The following is a 20,869-nucleotide window of genomic DNA, read 5'->3' on the forward strand; positions in this document are numbered from 1 at the left end:
AAAAAAAATTAAATTTAAAGACATTCAGTTGAGGATTCAGTTCTTGGTGTTAATTTGAAATGTTCAAATTGACAAGAGGTAATTTGATTATATGTGATATGATCAGTATGATGTATGAGATACATCTAGTAGAGGATTAATGTAAATGAGATTTACATTAAGTACCATGAAATAGAAAAAGAACTATGGTTTATATGTTTCGTGAGATAAAATATTAAAACTATAAGTTATATTAACAGCTCAAACTTTAATGAACAAAGTGTGTTTTGTTTTGTGATGAAGTTATTGTTGACAATTTAACCCTAGACTAATCTATTCAATAGAATTTATGTTAACAGCTCAAACTTTAATGAACAAAGCGTGTTTTGTTTTGTGTTGAAAACGAAGGCATTCAAGCATGTCGGCGAAATCTCATTCTCTCACAGCAACCACCATATCAACGCATCCCACACGTTATTGGTTAAATACCAAAAGCAAAAGCAGTACACAGGGAAAGAAGCAGAGCAAAGTTAAAGAGCAATAGAAAATGGCTAATCAAATTCCTGATCTCCTCACGCCTTACAAGATGCGCAACTTTAATTTTTCTCACAGAATCGTATTGGCTCCATTAACAAGGCTAAGATCCTACGACAATGTTCCTTAACAACATGCCATCTTATATTACTCCCAGAGAACCGCCAAAGGGGGTTTCTTAATAGCTGAGGCCACCGGAGTTTCTGATACTGCCAAAGGGTATCTAATTAATACCCTTTCATTAACTTCTAGCATTCTTGTTTTATGTTTACTTATGTTAGAATGCCTTGATTTTGTTGTAAACCCTCTTATTTGGCTCTCCGTATGATCAAATATGAGATCTCGTTGGCTGGTCAGCCAACCGGAGTCTTGGAGTGACCTTCTCCGCTAGTGGAGGTTGTCCTTGAAACCTATTTTGTATTCGTATTTATATTATTTACGAGTTTGGTCTTATATATAAATCCTCTAATCTTATAGGTTTTTTTTTGCTCTAATACAATAAAATCTCTCTGTGCGTGTAAATGTAGCTAATACACTATTAGTTGTAGATTTCTCTACTATTTACTTTACACACTTTCTTTACTTTGTCAATTTCATAATGACTTCCTTGCTTTGCAACTGATCTATTTCTGTCTTCTAATTAACCTCAAGCTATCCTGATACACCTGGGATATGAACAAAAGAACAAGTTGAAGCATGGAAGCCAATTGTGGATGCTGTTCATAGCAAAGGTGGAATATTCTTTTGTCAGATATGGCATGTAGGCAGGGTTTCAAATTCAGGTGTCTTTTTTTTTCTTTTATGGTTCTTACTTCAACTTGCCCAAAATATCAATCTCTTGTTTATTTTAAGAAGTCTCCATTCTGGCTATATGTGTGTATATATATAGATTTTCAACCAAATGAACAAGCTCCAATCTCATCATCAGACAAGCCATTGTTACGGCAAGATCGGGCTAAGGGAATTGGTATTGTACGATTTACACCTCCAAGACGTTTAAGAACGGATGAAATTCCTCAAATTGTCAACCATTTTAGGCTTGCAGCTAGGAATGCAATTGAAGCTGGTAAGTCCTGCTTTGATTGGATTTTAGGCCTCTCATGTGATTACTGATTAAGACGAAACATTCATCAAAGAACCACAAAAAAGAGAGTGGGGTAATGTTTCTACTCAGTAGCTTGTTTTTGTTTTGTTTTTTTATTAACTATAGCTTATCTGTGTAAAAGCACCGATTGTTGAAATGTAAACTTGATTTTGGGTTAAAATATGTTGTGAAATCGAAAATTAAAGAACACAAAAAGAAACATAGAGATAGGGAAGATCGACACACAGATATGTGTGGTTCACTAACAGTGTGTTAGCAACGTCTACGGGCAGAGGGAGAATAATATTATTTGAGAGAATGATTTCAAAATTACATAAAAAACGGCACCTCTAGGGTTAAAGAGTTTATATAGCGCACTACTCTAAACCCTATGGTCAAAATCGTAAATAACTGCAAATAAATAAATATGCTGAATACAAAATCTCCTCTAGAGTCAAGACCCCCGTACTTGGCTGTTCGAAGCGCCAACAAACAGATTCAAGACATTTCAACAAATCTCCACCTTGACTTGAATTCTCTCCCAGATAACAGATGTGCCAAATGCAACAGAAATTAATATTGCCAGACGTACCCAGACTTTTCCCTCATGCCTCAAAGTGTCCCACAAAGGGGACCACTAACAATTCAAAACATTCAGCAAGTCCAAACAATGTTGGAACTTGCCTTGTGGAACCGGTTTGGTGAACATATAAGCAGGGTTATCAGCAGTACCAATTTTCATCACTTTAACTCTTTGCTCACCTCTTAAGAAGTGATATCTTACATCTATGTGCTTAGTTCTCTCATGATGAATTTGATCCTTGGCTAGGCATATTGCACTCAAACTATCACAATATACAATAGCTTGGTCATGATGCAAACCAAAATCACCAACTAACCCCCTCAGCCATATTCCCTCCTTAACAGCTTCTATCAAGGCTATGTACTCTACTTCAGTAGTAGACAAAGTAACTGTAGGCTGTAAGGTTGCCTTCCAACTAACAAAAGACCACCCAAAGTGAACACATACCCAGTCATAGACCTCCTACTGTCAACATCTCCAGCATAGTCAGAATCAAAATAACCAGTCACCAAACACTCTGTGCAATTCCCATAAACAAGACCAACATCAGATGTACCTCTAAGGTAATGAAAAATCCTTTTAACGGCTTGCCAATGCTCCTTTCTAGGTTGACCCATGAACCTATTGACAACACTAACAGCATTGGCAAGATCAGGCCTAGTACAGACCATAGTATACATCAAACTTTCCACTGCACTAGCATAAGGAACTCGAGACATGTACTCCTTCTCAGCTTCAGACTGTGGTGAAAGCACATATGACAAACGAGCATTTACAGCACTAGGAGTATCTATAGGCTTAGCTGATTACATACCAAACCTGGACAATATTTTCTGAATATATCCTTTCTGTGACAAGAAGAGCTTATTCTTATCTCTATCCCTATAAATCTCGATACCCAGAATTTTCTGAGCAGCACCCAAATCCTTCATATGAAACTCAGCACTGAGTAGAATCTTCAATTTCAGAATATCAAACTTGGACTTTGCAGCTATGAACATATCATCTACATATAAAAGATGATAAATCATCGAACCATCATCAGCTTTGTTGTGATATACACAACAATCATACGGACTCCTGTTATAGCCAAGTCCAATCATATAGCTGTCAAATTGTTTGTACCACTGCCTTGGAGACTGCTTTAACCCATACAAAGATTTCTTCAACTTGCAAACATAATCTTCTTTACCTGGACACTGGAATCCATCTGGTTGGATCATATAAATCTCTTCCTCTAACTCTCCATGTAAGAAAGTTGTCTTCACATCTAGATGTTCAAGTTCCAAATTCTGATGTGTTATTATAGCTAGTAACACCCTGATAGAAGTATGTCTGACTACTGGTGAGAATATCTCATTATAATCAACTCCTTCCCTTTGTGTGAACTCTCTAGCAACAACTCGAGCTTTATATTTAATACCCTCTGAAGTTGATATTCCCTCCTTTTTCTTGAAGACCCATTTACAAGTGACAATTTTTCTCTCCTAAGGTCGTTTAAATAATTCCCAATTCTGATTTTTATCAAGAGATTCCATCTCATCCCCCATAGCAGCAAGCCATTTAGCAGACTCACCACATGACACAACTTCTCTGTAGGTAGATGGCTCATGAGGATCCACCTCTCCAGCAACCTGCAACACAAAAGTAACCATATATTCAAAACCATACCTAACAGGAGGTCCAACACCAACTCTTCTAGCTCTATCACAAGCTATGCTCGGTTGATCTACTCGTGATCTAGAATTCTCAGGCAAATCAACTTCTGACGTTCTAAGCACATTAATTTTTGGTTGCACATCAGTTTTGGTAGTAACGTGTTGATCTTCTCTACCATGATTTTTTAATTCATTCACAACTGAAGTGAATTGCATCTCCACCTGTTTATCAATACTACTACTTTCTCTCACATCAGTAGACGTCATAAAAGGCTTTACAGTTGAGTTAAGCATGGAATTTTCATCAAATATCATAGTCCTACTAAGTATGACTCTATTCTCAGAAGGTGACCAAACTCTATATCCCTTAAATCCATACCCAAAACCCACAAATATACCATTTTTAGCTCTCGGTTCTAATTTACCCTCATTAACATGATAGTAGACAGTACAACAAAAAACTTTTAATAAAGAATAATTTGCAGGCTTACCAGACCACACCTCGTAAGGTGTTTTACAATCAATAACTGTGTGAGGTCTATGATTGATCAGAAAACATGATGTATTTACTGCTTCTGCCCAAAACTTTCTAGCCAACCCTGCATTAGAGAGCATGTATCTTGCTCTCTCCAACAACGTCTGATTCATACGTTTTGCAACCCTATTTTGCTGTGGAGTATTCCTAACAGTGGGATGGCGAACAATCCCCTCAGCTTTACAGAACTCATTAAATTCAGATCCACAGAATTCTAAACCATTATCAGTTCACAGCCTTTTGATCTTCTTCCCAGTTTTATTTTCAATCAATATCTTCCACTGCTTGAAATTCTTGAAGGCTTCACTTTTATGATTCATCATAAAAACCCAAGTCATTCTTGAATAATCATCAACTATAGACAAGAAATACCTACTGCCTGAATGAATATAATCGAGTGTCCCTTTTGTACGATGAACACCTCTTGGAAACTTGCTGCGATGAAGCTTCCCAAATACACCATGTTCATAAAATTCAAAATTCTGCACCTTGTGCCCACAAAGAAGATCTCTTTTTGATAGCATTTGCATCCCTTTTTTCACTCATATGACCAAGTCTCATATGCCATAACTTAGTCATATCTTCCTTGTGAACGACTGATGATGCAACAACAACATAACCTGTTATCGTGGAACCTAATAGAAAATATAGTGTTCCACACTTTATGCCTTTCAGAACTACCTCAAAACCCTTATAGACATACATTACTCCACCTTTACCTTCAAAATTGTAACCATTGCTATCGAGTACACTAAAGGATAACAAACTCTTCTTCATTAGTGGAACATGCCTAACCTCTTTTAACATGTAGAAGGCACCATTATGTGTTCGTATCTTGATTGAGCCGATTCCAACTATCTTGCACACAACACCATTAGCCATGCCAACATTCCCTCCATCTATTTGCTGATAGTTTGAGAACCATTCTCTATTTGGGCACATATGATAAGATACCCCAGAATCAAGAACCCACACATCATCAGAATCTTTTCCTGATTCCTTTTTCTCTTAGGACATTCGGTTTTCCAATGCCCCTTTTCTTTATAATAGTTACAAATATCATCTAATCTAGAACCCTTTGATTTCAAAGACCTTTTATTCTAGTTCGACTTCTTCTTACCAGAATTCATATGTCCCTTGCTTCTTGTGGTAGCTAACACAGATGCTTACATTCTCACGGTCCTCTCTTATAAGCAACATGGACTTTGTATCTTCTAAGGTCAGAGTTTCTTTCCCTCAAATATACGAGTCAACGAAAGTCTCATAAGACGACGGCAAAGATGTCAACAGAATTAAGGCAGCATCTTCGTCATCAATCTTAACCTCTACATTACGCAGATCTAATAAAATTTTATTTAATTGATCAAAATGGTCTCATAGAGACGTACCTTCCTGTATATGTAGTTGATACAAATATTTCTTCAGAAACAACTTCTTGGTTAAAGATTTTGTCATGTAAAGACTTTCCAAATTCAACCAAAGACCAGCGGCAGTTTCTTCATCTATGACCTCGATGATGACGTCATCAGCCAAACGTAGCATGATCGTCGAATGAGCCTTCTCCTCAAGAGTCTGCCACTCTTCGTCATCCACGGCAGCCTTCTTTGACTTACCCGTCAACGGCACCCACAGCCCCTGATGCTTTAGCAGGGATCGCATCTTGATCTGCCATAAACCAAAACTGTTCCTCCCGATAAATTTTTCGATCTTTACATTCACGTCAGACATCTTCAATTGTCGAACAAATGCAGAATTTCAAAAAAATCCTAACAAGGCTTTGATACCAGTTTGTTGCGAAATCGACAATTAAAGAACACAAAAGGAACATAGAGATAGGGAAGATCGACAAACAGATATATGTGATTCACTAACAGTGTGTTAGCTACGTCCTCGAGCAGAGGGAGAACAATTATTTAAGAGAATGATTTCAAAATTACATCAAAAAATGGCGCCTCTAGGGTTAAAGAGTTTATATAGCGCACTACTCTAAACCCTAAGGTCAAAATCGTAAATAACTGCAAATAAATAAATATGTTGAATACAAAATCTCCCCTAAGGTCAAGACCCCCATACTTGGTTGTTCAAAGTGCCAGCAAACAAATTCAAGGCATTTCAACAAAATAATTGGCCTAGCCCAAACAAAAGCCCAAGTCTATAAATATCAAACACTATGATATCCTAGAGAAATGATATGTAGGAAATATTAGAGCATTTTGTAGGATTCTCTAAAAAGTATGAGAAAAATAAGTAATTATAGAGAGTAGTCTAGATAAACATTTGTAACCATTAGATCATGAATGTGTTGCAAAATCCTAGCCATAGATTTAGGGGAGTCAACTAGTATAAAAAGGAGGTATGTCTTAACATTTGTATCAAGTCAAAAAATTAGAAGTGCTCAATAATACAATTAGCCTCTTTCTCAATTCTCTCTTCAAATTTCCTCCAACCTCCAAAATTTCTTTCCAACAAAGTGGTATCAAAGCCTAAAGACTCTTTTCAAGAAGATGGCAAGCAATAGCATGGTTCCATTCCAAGTTCCTATGCTCAACAATAGCAACTATGATAGTTGGAGTATCATGATGAAGGCTCTCCGTGGCTCACAAGATGTGTGGGAGGTCATAGAGAAAGGATACATCGAATCGGAGAATAATGGTGGTCTTTCTCAAGCATAAAGGGATAGTTTGTGTGACTCAAGAAAGAGAGACAAGAAGGCTCTCTATCTATTCTATCAAGGATTAGATGATGATACTTTTGAGAAGATTTCAAAAGCAAAGATGGTGAAATAAGTATGGGAGAAGCTTCAAACATCATACAAAGGAGCAGATCCAGTTAAAAAGGCACGTCTTCAAACTCTAAGAGCTAAGTTTGAAACTTTGCATATGAAAGAAGGGGAACCCATCTCAGATTGTTTTTCTAGAGTCTTAACTATCACCAATCAACTTAAAAGAAATGGTGAAAAGATTGATGATGTTAAAATCATGGGAAAAATACTAAGATCATTAGATCCAAAGTTTGAACATATTGTCGCCATAATCGAAGAGACATAAGACTTGGAGGTCATGACCATTGAGCAACTCATGAGTTCATGTTTGTTGATTTCGTGATTCGAGCTTAGGAGTGTATTGTATAAAGTAATTGGAAAAATAAGTGTACATATGAATGATGCGTTGATGCATTTATGATGCGTTAGTGACGCGTTGATGCGTTAGTGATGTGCAACAGGATGCATGACACTCCTCCATAGACGTTCAAGTTTTCCTGAATCAGATCCAAGTAGAAATCCAACCCAGGTTCTTGGTAAGTCCAGGGTCGAACTCAGGGATTTAGATTAAAGCTAACGTAGACCTTGCGTTATAACTATTGTAGAGATATCCTAAGTGTGTGTAGAAATGAGTTATTTACACTAAGTTGTTGTGTATGTGTGCAAGAAGATACAAAAGGGTCAAGTAGAAGATAAGGGGTCGTGTGGAGAATGGAGTTTGATGCAAGTGATATGCATCGATCTAAGTTAGATGTACACAAACAAGAATATGATGCGAATGAGATGACTTGTTTATCTCTGTCTATGCGTTAGACTCTATTCGACACTTCTCAATGCGAATATCATACAATACCTATCTCTAGGATGTATGCGTCAAACACAGGATGCAATAAAACACCAGTGCGTCTATCTCTAGATGTACTGAGCGTTTCTAACTTGATGCTGGCTTACTTATTCTCGATTTAAGCTAAAGCTGCTTTTACCAATTGATTTATTTGGCTTAAGCGTTCAAACTGGAATTTTGCATGAAGTTATAGATGCATCCAACATAAACAAGAAATAAACAGTGGCAAAGTATGATAGATCAAATATGTGAATTTATAAAGAAACTGATTGTCTTTACAAAACCAATACTTAATCAAATGAGAAGATGAAAGTGATAAGTAAGATGAAATGAAAGGAATCAAGCTGCAGAGTACAATCTCTTGTCCTTTTTGGCTCAATTCTAGTCGTGTACAACCACTTGTGGAAGAATTGGAAGAATTGTCTCTCTCGAGCTCAGCTTCCTCCGCTCCTTGATCGGCAATGGTGGTGGTTCTCTTCCCTCTTATTCTTCTCGTCACCATAGCACAGCTCTACGGTTTTAAAATTATGTAATGAGCTAAAAGATCTAAGATTCTAAAAACTAAGCTAAGCTAAACTTCATCATGTAGTGGGATTTCTTCTATTTATAGGTGTCAGTCTTCTCTAACTTGATGATGGGCAGCATTAAATTCTATACCCTGGTTAGCTGCCTGACACTCAGATGCTTTTCAGACGCCACCAGCTACAGGTGCCCATACTTGCAAGTGGTGATTTAACACAAACAACCTGAATCAATGAATCTTCCTTGCATTGAATCCCTCTGACACATGCCCCATGCGTTAGACTTTGCCTGCGACACTTTTCTTAATCATGCGTTAGTCTTTTGTTGAGATCTTGCAATATCATGCGTTAGTGCCACAATATTTTAGCTCTTGGGATACAATGATAATTATAAGCTCTTGGGATACAAGGATAACGATTAGGGTGGAGATGTGGATGACCACAAGAGTACGACTGGTTTTGTGTTCTACATGGGAGATACTGCCTTCATGTGGATGTCAAAGAAGCAACCGATTGTTACTCTTCTAACATGTGAAGCAGAATATGTGGTTGCTACCTCATGTGTTTGTCATGCAATTTGGCTGAGAAATCTATTACAGGAATTGAGACTACCATAAGAGGAGCCAACCAAAATTTTCGTAGACAACAAATCAACAATTGCCTTGGCCAAGAATCCAGTCTTCCACAATCAGATTAAGCACATTGATACACGTTATCATTATATTAGAGAGTGCATCGAAAGAAAGAATGTGCAATCAGAATATGTGAAGGCTAATGATCAAATAGCTGACATCTTCAATAAGCCTCTTAAAAAAGAAGACTTCACAAGATTGAGAGAATTGTTGGGAGTAACAAAATCATGTTTAAGAAAGGGTGTTGAAATGTAAACTTGATTTTGGGTTAAAAGTAATTGGGCCTAACCTAAACAAAAGCCCAAGTTCTAGAAATATTAAACATTAGAATATTTTAGAGAAATTACATGTGGGAAATATTAGAGCATTTTGTAGGATTCTCTGGAAAGTATGAGAAGAATAAGTAATTGTAGAGAATAGTCTAGATAAACATTTGTAACCATTAGATCATGAATGTGTTGGCAAAATCCTAACCATAGATTTAGGGGTGCCAACTAGTAAAAATAGGAGGTATGTCTTAACATTTGTAACAAGTCAAAAAATTAAAGTGCTCTCAATAATACAAGTAACCTCTTTTTCAATTCTCTTCAAATTTTCTCCATCCTCCAAAATTTCTTTCCAACACTGATATGGCAGTTGAATGAATGAATGAATATATAGGTTTTGATGGAGTTGAAATCCATGGAGCTCATATGAATGAATGATCAGTTCTTAAAAGATCAAGTGAGTGACCGAACAGACGAATATGGAGGATCTCTCGAAAACCGTTGTAGATTTGCTTTAGAAGTAGTTGAAGCTGTCGTAAATGAGATCGGTGGAGACAGAGTCGGAATAAGACTATCTCCATTTGCAGATTACATAGAGTCAGAAGATTCGAATCCAAAAGCTTTAGGAATGTACATGGTGGAGAGGTTGAACAAATATGAAATTTTGTACTGCCACATGTTGGAGCCGCGGATGAAAACTACTTCGGAGAAAGTTGAGTGTCCGAACAGCCTGTTACCAATGAGAAGGGCATTCAAGGGTACATTCATAGCTGCTGGGGGTATGATAAGGAAGATGGAAACAGAGCCATTGCTGAGAATAGAGCAAATCTTATTGCTTATGGATGTTGGTTTTTGGCTGATCGACCTTTCGGCTTGATGATCGACCTTTGGGCCAGACTTGCCAAGGAGATTCGAGATAGATGCTCCTCTCAACCAATACAATACAGAAACTTTCTACATATCAGATCTAGTGGTTGGTTACACTGATTATCCTTTTTTGGAAGAGTAACAATTCTCATTGGGAGTGGCATCCATTTAGCTTTATGAAATAAGTAGTTGATCCACGTACTTTGGTGATTATCTTTTCATTCTAGATATACGACTCTTACTTTTTTTCATGTTTTGTTTTGTTCCACTGGGTTGAATGGTAGAAGCTGCACATGAACTCAATGACCATATAAATTTAAATCATAAATTAGTGTTGCAGGTATACTAAACACCTATGATCCACTTGAACGAGATGTTTTGAAGTCACTTTCTTCCATCCTTCCTCCTCTTTGGAATATTGGACCACTTCACTTGCTTGCCAACCAAATAGACGATGAAAGTCTAAGAGCAATAGGCTCAAATCTCTGGACAGAGAAATCAGAATGCATTGAGTGGTTGAAGTCAAAGGAACCCTACAACTCGGATATATTGAAATATAAAAGATAAGAGAAATACAAGATAAACCAAGTATTCGAGGTACTTGACCCTCCTAATCTTGAGATAACTCTCAAGCCCTAATTCATATGTCAAAGATTGCTACTCCTCTACTCCCCTCTCCCTCTATTTATAACGAACAATTATAACTAACTCCCTATCTAAGTCCTATTATGCCCTTAATACCCTAATAATCCCTAATACAGATCCTATCATTACTTGCCCCTAAAACACACCTTGTCTTCAAGGTGTGGATACTCGACAAAAAAAAAAAAAAAAAAGTTCAGACTTTTGTCAGTTTAACTAATTTGAAAATGATCAATTTTTTTTTACCATAATATGGTAACTTAAAATTGAAATAAACTAGTATTTTAATATTAAATTCAATGATCGAAAAGTTATATTTTTTTCTTATCAAATTACATTTGGGGAATAAAAAATCATAAATTTTAAGATTTAGTTTTTATTTGGTCGCTAAGTTATTTTAAACATTTTAAATCTTTGATTCTAAGTCTTCGAGCTACTTAAATTAAACAAAAAAAAACTAAAATATTATTAAATTAAATTAAAGCTTTCGAACATATATAGTTCTACACATATAACCTAAATAAATATAATTATATAATTGCAGTCTATTGCCGTGTTTGGAATGACTTAGAAAAAAATATCTTTCAAAAATTCATTTTTAATTAAACACTTTTGATAAAAACTCATTAAAATAAAAAAAAACATACATATATTCAAGGTTTGTCTAGTTATATACTAAGAGTATTTTTATTAATATTTTTCAAGGTTGGTTGTGGCGGTCATCGGAGGTGGCCAATGGAGTTAGTGGCGGGAATTTTGCCAATGCGAGGGGAATTAGGGTTGCTAGAGATTGATTAATGGTGGTCGGAGTTGGCCAGTGGCGACTGGAGGTTGGCCAACAAAAGTCACCAAGGTGGTGGCCAGAGTTGGCCAATGGCGACCGAAGTTGGCCGATGACGGTCACAAGAGGTGGTGACCGGAGGTGGCGGACGGAGTTGGTCGGTGTCGGTCGTCAGAGGTGGTGTCGAAGTTGGTCAGCAGCATTCGTCGAAGTTGGCCCACGATGGTCGCTGGAGGGTGGTAGCCGGAGTTGGCCGATGACGATCGTCGGAGGGAGACGGTCGGAGTTTGCTATGGTGGTTATTGAAGATGGTGTCTGGAGGTTTACCGACATACTTCCTAGATTAAATTAGAAAAAAAAAAGGGTAATCCACGGGTTTGAATACTAAACACTATTCAAACCCATGAGAAAAGGATGTAGGAAGCTAATGTTTCTATATCCATGCCCCAAACAAGAGTTGAGCTTAGGATACCTAACCCATTCAATTCTAACCCTTGGAACAAACACCCCATATATGTTTTCTTTATAAAAATATAAGATAACAGTTTTATAATAGCTATAAAAGTATTTATGAAGTTTATGTTTTGTTTCATCTCCAAGTCTATAGTACTCATTACAATATGTGACATCCCAAATTTTTCAGGTAATATTCATTGAATTATCTTGAATTTTAATTCGATTTAAGGAAAAATTGGATTAATTTACTTGGAGGAAGGCGTGATTTTAAATGGATTAAATATTTGAAAGAATGTAGTTTATTTCAACTATGGATTGTATGTTCCCTTTAATTTTGATTTGGAGCAAAAATTAAGTTGATTAGAGAAGTTAATTGGTTTGAGATTAATTTGATATGAGAATGGAAAGTTTTGGATTATTTTGGATAAGTATTTGAAAATAAAGAAAAAGAAAAGAATTAGGACTTTGGAAATTAAAAAGAATTTGAAATTCAAGAAGGAAGGGGAAATTGTGGTTCTAATTTTTATCCTTTTTAATTTTAGAGTTTGGATCAAAATTAGAGAAAATAATTAACATAAATTGAATTGATAAGAGAAATTTGAATTTAATTTAAATCAATTAGATTATGGAATTTCTAATCTAGTTAGATTGTAAAATTCTAATTCAATTAGGATGTGGATTCCTAAATTAATTAGATTATAGATTTTCTAATTAATTAAAATATGAACTTCCTAATTAGAGAAAATTTCTTATTCAAAAACTAAATCTAATCTATCTACTACTTTAAATAATGATCTTTTTTCTATTAGATAAAATGTTACATTAAAAAAGAAAGTCTAATTTATCTACTACTTCAAGTTATGGAATCCTAAATAATTTAGTATTAAGATTATTTTTTTCTATAAATACAACAATCAACTTCATTCCAAATCATTCACTTCATTCCAAAGGGAGGTCAATTAGATAAAAAAATCCATGTTACTTTCATATTTTTTAGTCGTTCATCGCTGTGCGTCCATCGATCATCGTCGCTTGTAGGATTTTTATTTGGTGAGTTGTTGATAATTTTTCTTTGAATTTCTTGATTGATTCTTTAGTACACACTGAATTTTGGGCCAAACTTGATATGCCAGAAGATTTAGAGCATTGATTCAAAATTTTGAAAGTCGTTAGTGTACTATTCAATAAGTTTCGAAGATTTGTGGTGTATAATTGATTTAAATCTTTGAGCGAAATTTGGAATAAATTTGGAGTTAACAAAGCGTTTGAAACATTAATTAAAGTTTCTGTTGGATGTTGATTTCTTGGATTAATTTTTTAATTTCAATTCGAGGTAAGTAATCTTACTATTGGAATCGTCTTTGTGTCAAATGATAAGGTTAAGGATAATTTTGTTGGTTCTAAGATTGTATGAATCATGATGTCTGATTAGAGAGGAAATATGAACATATAATTTTCTTGCTTGATATATGTGATAAGAATGAGCATGATGTTATTTTATAAGATATTTTACAAGAATGTATGAGCATAATCTAGAACTTATTTGACATGTATGAGGATGAATGAGCTTTATGGTATGATTTATGTGTGGGGCTCTATTTTATGATGCATTATTTATGTTAGTGATAGTTACTCCTTACTCCTAGACATGTACCTACAAGAGGTTTGTGTTTCCTACGAGATTCATCAGAGGTTAGTATCTTCTTCGAGATTTACCAAAGGTTAGTGTTGTCTTCGGGATTCACCAGAAGTTAGTGATTTCCTTCGAGATTGCATCAGAGGCTAGTGATCTCCTTCGAGATTCGACAAGAGGTTTGTGTTTTCTACGAGATTCACCAGAGGTTAGTGTCTCATTCGGGATTCAATAGAGGTTAGTGATCTCCTTCGGAATTTCACAAGAGATTAATGATCTCCTTCCAAATTTCGCTAGAGGTTTGTGCATGCATTTCATCTACAGTAGGTCGGTTTAAATTATTCACTAGATGATAATTTAGGATTAGTAGAGGTTTTTGCATATCTCACTAGAAAGTTACATTTATTGGACATAAATGCATAGTCTGACCTCGGTAGTGGGGTTACTTACTAAGTATTTTATGCTCATTTTTTATTATGTTATGTTTTTTAGGTAGAAAAAGAAAACACCAGGAAATGACAGAAGAAATTTATGATCGTATCATTGGGACCAGAGAAATGCTTCCGCTCATGTTTTCATGTTTTCATGTTTTAAATTCTCATCTTGATATTTGAACTTAGAGTTCTATTGTTTAAAATTTTTATTTATAAAGCGTCATGAAATTTATCTTTATTTCAGGAGGGCCCCGACCAAATATTTTCAGTTATTTAGATTTATAAAAGCTATTTATTTAACTAAATTTTTTTATTTTAGTTAAAATTTATGTGAGAGTCATTTTAAGATTTATGCATGCATGTAGTAACAGTCTTAGTATAAATCCTAGAAAGTCAGGTCACTATTGGTATCAAAGCCCGTTTTTTGGGTTCTGTAGATTGACCAATATCATTTTTTTAAAAGTAAAATTTTCACATATAGAAAAAATATCAAACTATTTACAGAAATAATAATAAAAAAAACTTGATAGTCTATCAGTATCTATTAGTGATAGAAACTAATATATGTATATCATTGATACTATGTGATAGATACTGATAGACTTCTATAATATACATATATTAGTTTCTATTACTGATAGACACCGACAAATTTCTATCTGCCTCTATCAAAGAAAATTAAATTTTGTTATTTTGTCTAAATAGTTTTCTATATTTTTCTTTTTGAAAATCTCCTTTTTTTAAACACGATAAATAATTTTAAAATACATTATATGCATTCACCCTTATTAAGAATTTTCAAATTTTCAGGAGTTACTGAAAAGTTTAAAATAAAGAGTTAAATGTAGATTAATTTATGTTTGTCAAAGAGATATATAATATTAATTTATCACTATGTCAGTTGTTGTAGCATATTAGTTTTTTTTTTTTTTTAAAGGTTATAGAATATTAATGCAATTTTTAAAAGTTCAAATATATTTTTATTATAAGTTATTAATGAATGATTATATACTAACGATAAGAGTATTTTATTTTTAACTTTTATGTGATCTAGGGGATTTTTTTTTTTTTTTTTTTTTTGAAACTTTTGAAAGTTTGAGAGTATTTTGAAATAAAGTTGTTCGCACGAGGTTTTCGGAGAAACTTAATTCATCTAATTTGAACTTTTATATTTGTATTGATTTCAATATAGCAAGTACCGTCTCTAATATAATAATTCTTTGAAGCTTTCAAAATAAATTTAATCTTTAAGTTGGATGATCTTTTTGTATAATCGGTCTTTAGGCTTGATGATCTTCTTGGATGATTGACCTTTGAGCTTGATGATCTTCTTGGATGATCGACTTTTGGGCTTGATGATCTTCTTGGGTGATCGACCTTTGGGCTTGATGATCATCTTGGATGATCGACCTTTGGACTTGTTGATCTTCTTGGATGATCGACCTTTGGGCTTGATGATCTTCTTGGAGGATTAGTGTTCGCACGAGGCTTCCAAAGAAACATGTTTCGTGGAGTTGAACTTGAGCTGGTGTTGATGTTGATTTGATGTGATCTGGTTCGACCTCTAGTACTTGATCCTCTGGTTCTCTCTCGGTTGAATGCATACGCTTGATGTATAGAAGTGGAGCGTGTGGATGTTCTTAAGCTTCGAGTCTTGGAAGAATGCTTGTATCTTCAAAGAACTTCAGTCTTCAAGCGTTGTCAGAATGTTTGTATCTTCAAAGGACTTCAGTTTTCAAAATGCTTGTATCTTCAAATGAGTTAAGTCTTCAAAATATTTGTATCTTCAAAGGACTTTAGTCTTCAGAATGCTTGTATCTTCAAAGGGCTTCAGTCTTCGAGCGTGGTTAGCTTCAGGAGTCAAGTAGTCATCTGATGGTAGAGAATTCACTCTAAGCTCTCTGGAGTGTAGAATTTTTTACCACCCCTCCAAATAAGGAGAGTTTATCTATTTATAGAGTTCACAGGTGGGCTTGGGCTTGGCTCTTGGGTTTGAGGAGATTGAATCTTCAGCTTGTAGGTTGTGAAGATACGGTCAGTTTGTTGAAATCTTCTAATCTTCAAAGCTTCAAATAATTTAGATCTTCAATTCTTCAGAATTTGAGAACTTTAGTCTTCGAAGTTTGAGAAGCTTCGGTCTTCAACACTTGAAAGCTTGAGTCTTAGATCTTGGGAGCTTAAATCTTCAGAGCTTTAATATATCTTCTGATCTTCAGAGATTCAGTGTCTTCTAATCTTCAGAGCTTTAGTGTCTTTTGATCTTCAGAGTTTTGATATGTCTTCTGATTTTCAAAGCTTTGGTGTCTTCTGATCTTCAAAGCTTCGAAGGAATTGTGTTCTTCAGATCCTGAGAGCTTCGGACTTCAAATCTTCAGAGAGTTATTGCCTTCAATTCCCTCAAACCTCCCCCCTCAAATAAAGAGGTAAGACATCTATTTAGAGAGGTTTCCCATGGGTCGGTCTTACATGGGCTTGGAGAGCAAAAGTTGGGCTTGGGTACATTTATTGTTGGGCCGAAATATTGGGCTTGAGCTTAATCTTTAAATTTGGCCCAAAATTTAACCATGTACTTGAATTGGGTTGAGCCCAAGCGACTTTAATTACTCGGATCGATTCAACTTATAATTTTTCTAATAGGTTGGGCTTTCGTTGATGATGTGGCAACTTGTGATTTGCCAAAATTTCTCATTCAATAAATATCCACTTTTTCGAGATTTATACACAACTATACGGTGGGTGAATCTCGAAAAAATATAATTTGAAATCAAAGTATGATTTTGACTCTTTTAATTTGATGCATCATCATGATCAAAATATGAGAATTTAGGTCAAATTTTTTATTTGAAATTTTGTTTGCTTGACACACTTTTTGCCAAATAAACAAAAAATGAATTTTATCATTGACTTTCTCATTCTTGAGGAAACTTTAATTTGAACTAAAGTAGAATTTATTCTCCACTTTAATTGCAAATTAAATTTTGAGTAGTATCCCAAATCCTACCATTTCTTTTAGATTTTGGAATATACTCAATTCTTGAAGAAAATTTGAAGTAGAATTTTGATTTCGTCTTTCTCTTTCCTCCAACTTTGATTCGGTGAAGCTTGGAGTGTGCCCATGTTTTGATTTGAAGCAATATTTAAATTATGCCAAATCTTTGACATTAGGGTAAATTTTGGCTAGTAACTCAAATCTTGACTTGAATTTGGAATATGATTTTAATTTTATTCCAATAAAATTTGGAGTACACCAAATTTAACTTGAGAATGATTTGATTTTGAATATAATTTGTATTCAATTCAAAATTTTTTGTTTATATTTAGATTAAAATCCCACTTATAATTGAAATATACCAAAACTTGGTAAAATGAATGTTCACCTAAATTTAGCTTTGACTTAGTTTGACTTTTACCCCGAACTTTTAGTGATTTGGAGTGGAATTGAATTTCTATCCAAATTAATTTAGTTGAATTTGGAATGAAAATTTGGACTGAAATGCAATCAATTTTGGCAAGTTTGGTTTGAGATTAAAAAATTTGCTATCCAAATTTTAGACAAATTTAATATTTTACCCTCAATTTAATTTGATTTGAAGATCAAGAAACAATTTAGATTTGAGATAAATTTTAGAATTTGTCAAATATTATGATTTGAAGAGAAATTGAAATCCAAAGATCTTAACTTGAAATTTGGGTGAATCAACTTTGACATGGAAAACCATTGGAATTTACTCCCATTTTAATAAACTTTAGCTAAATCTGGAACACCAACGTTTAGTATTCAAATAACTCCAATGTCAAAATTAGAAGACTCGTGACCCACAATATTAGGTGGGATACTATGGAGTTTTGTTAGAGATATACAAAATTAGGATTATGACTCAGATACTTTGACTAAATTTGAAACTAACATATTTTTTTCATTTTTTTTAAATCTTGGTTTCAAATCTCTTTTTTCTCCCCATAAGATTTGAGATTAAAATGGAATGTAAATTTTTTTCCAAATCACAATTTTCTTGACTTGCTCAATAAGAAATTTTCATCTATAAATTGAGACAAGACAATCAAATAAGCTTCACTCCTACTAAGACTTTAGATATGATTTTCAGTTTTTCACCATCTACGTCTTTTTTCGTTTACCTTTCTTTCCCCTTATTTTTTTTCAATCTTTTTCTTCTTCTTCTTCGATATTAACATATGTTTTAGAGGTTCCTTCACTTTCTTTACTTGAAGTCAAGCTTAGTCGTTGCCGTGCCAGTGTCCTCAATTTTTTGTTGTCACCATTTTTTTTTAGGTTTTTTTTGTTGCACTTTTTTTTACATTATTCTTAAAACCTTTCTCCCTATATTTTTTAATATATTTTTTTTCAAATTCTTTTTTATTATATAGGAGCTCATAACTTGTGCCCCAATTTTATAATCAACTTTGGAGTTGAAAAAGCATAGTTGCACGTCATTGTTTGGTGATGAGCGAAGCCGCGCCACGGTTTTGGAGAGGAGCGAAGCCGCGCCACTGTTTAGGGGAGGAGCGAAGCCGCGCCACTGTTTAGGGGAGGAGCGAAGCCGCGCCACTGTTTAGGGGAGGAGCGAAGCCGTGCCACTGTTTAGGGGAGGAGCGAAGCCGCGCCACTGTTTAGGGGAGGAGCGAAGCCGCGCCACTGTTTAGGGGAGGAGCGAAGCCGCGCCACTGTTTAGGGGAGGAGCGAAGCCGCGCCACTGTTTAGGGGAGGAGCGAAGCCGCGCCACTGTTTAGGAGACGAGCGAAGCCGCGCCACTGTTTAGGAGACGAGCGAAGTCGTGCCACTGTTTAGGAGACAGACCCACGCCAGACTTTGGAGATGAAGCGAGTCACGTCAGACATTGGAGATGAAGCGAGTCACGTCAGACATTGGAGATGAAGCAAGTCACGTCAGACATTGGAGATGAAGCAAGTCACGTCAGACATTGGAGATGAAGCAAGTCACGTCAGACATTGGAGATAAAGCGATGTTGTGCCATCGATTTGGAGATGGGCCATGGACACTGACCATGAACTTGAAGATGGAGTCGAACCATGCACACCGACCATGAACTTGATGATGGAGTCGAGCCATGCACACCGCCCTTGAACTTGAAGATGGAGCGGAGCCATGCACACTGACCTGGAACTTGAAGATGGAGCAGAGCCATGCACACCGACCTCGAACTTGAAGATGGAGCAGAGCTAGACACATCGACCTTGAACTTGAAGATGGAAGTGGAGCCATGCACATCGATCTTAAACTTGAAGATGGAAGCGGAGCCATGCACACCGATCTGGAACTTGAAGATTGAGGCGGGCCTTGTACACTAATATTGAACTTGAAGATGGAGCAGAGCAAGACACATCGACCTTGAACTTGAAGATGGAAGTGAAGCCATGCATATCGATCTTAAACTTGAAGATGGAAACGGAGCCATGCACACCGAACTTGAACTTGAAGATGGAAGCGGACCCTATACACTGATCTTGAACTTGAAGATGGAAGCAGGCCCTGTAGACCGATCTTGAACTTGAAGATGGAGAAGCATTGTCGGAGCCTCTGAACTTGAAGATCGAGGAGCATTCACGAGACCTTCACGCTTGAGTTTGACAAAGCATCGGCAAATTCTTCGCAATTAGGTTTGACAAAGCACTAATGATTCTTTGGTAGTAGGCTTGACTTTGCGACCTTGAGCATGAAGATGGCATTGCAAATCCTCCAAACTTAAGCATGAAAATGGAGCATCGATGAAACCTCTGAACTTGAAGATGGAGAAGCATTGATGGAGCCTCTAAACTTGAAGATGAAGGAGCATCAATGAATCCTTCAAATTTGTAGATGGGCAACGAAGAAGGTTTTGAACTTCAAGATGGAGGGAAATCGATGAAACTTCTAAACTTGAAGATGGAGGAACATCAACGAAGCTTCTAAACTTGAAGATGGAGGGGCATGCGATCCAACCCTTGAACTTGGAGATGGAGAAGCAAAAATGCAAACATCGAATTTGGAGATGGAGAGGTATCAATGCAACCATCAAAGTTAGAGTTGTAGAAGCAATAGTGTAACCCTCGAACTTAGAGACAGGGAAGCAGCAGTGCGACCATCAAATTCGAAGATGGAGAAATAGTGGTGCAACTATCAAAGCAGCAGTCTGATCCTCGAACTTGAAGATGAATAAACAGCAGTGCCAACATCTTTGTAGAGGAGGCAGAACTACAACAACTTTTAGAGAAAAAGCGAAGCTGCAGGGAATAATATTTTTTTAGGGGAAGCAGGAAAGTCACACCAAATTTGAGTTTCGAAGAGGGAGAAATGAAACATCCAAATTTGACTTCAGTGAAGCCTCTGAACTTGACTTGGAAGAAGAATCGAAGCGCCATTCTAAGTGTGTGTTTTTACTTTACTATGCTAGCTCCTTGAAGGGATGAACATCTTCAATTTGTTGTGTTGCCCCCAACAAGGATGAACATCTTCAATCTGTCATGTAGCGTCATACATAGGGTGACTGTAGTACTCTTTTTTTATAGACTGAACTTAAATTTCTTTAAGTTGACTACATACCCTTGAAGAGGGATCAAGTCATGACGTAGTTCAAATATTTTTTTTTTTGTCGAACTAAACTTGAAGTTTCTTTCAAGCTGCCTACGTACCCTTTACAATG

General features: G+C 35.8%; 2 pseudogenes across 1 annotated transcript; both read left to right on the forward strand.

Moving 5' to 3' along the window:
- Positions 1-442: 442 nt before the first annotated feature.
- On the forward strand, positions 443-12,262 carry LOC120077292 (putative 12-oxophytodienoate reductase-like protein 2A; annotated as a pseudogene). Its single transcript, XR_016529536.1, has 5 exons — positions 443-732; positions 1,165-1,295; positions 1,403-1,579; positions 9,792-10,861; positions 11,612-12,262. The product of XR_016529536.1 is annotated as a putative 12-oxophytodienoate reductase-like protein 2A (transcript).
- On the forward strand, positions 5,272-7,477 carry LOC150036056 (uncharacterized; annotated as a pseudogene).
- Positions 12,263-20,869: the final 8,607 nt, after the last annotated feature.

This window comes from Benincasa hispida, chromosome 5 (genome assembly GCF_027475165.1).
Source record: "Benincasa hispida cultivar pf3 chromosome 5, pf3_genome.v1.1, whole genome shotgun sequence".
NCBI lineage: Eukaryota > Viridiplantae > Streptophyta > Magnoliopsida > Cucurbitales > Cucurbitaceae > Benincasa > Benincasa hispida.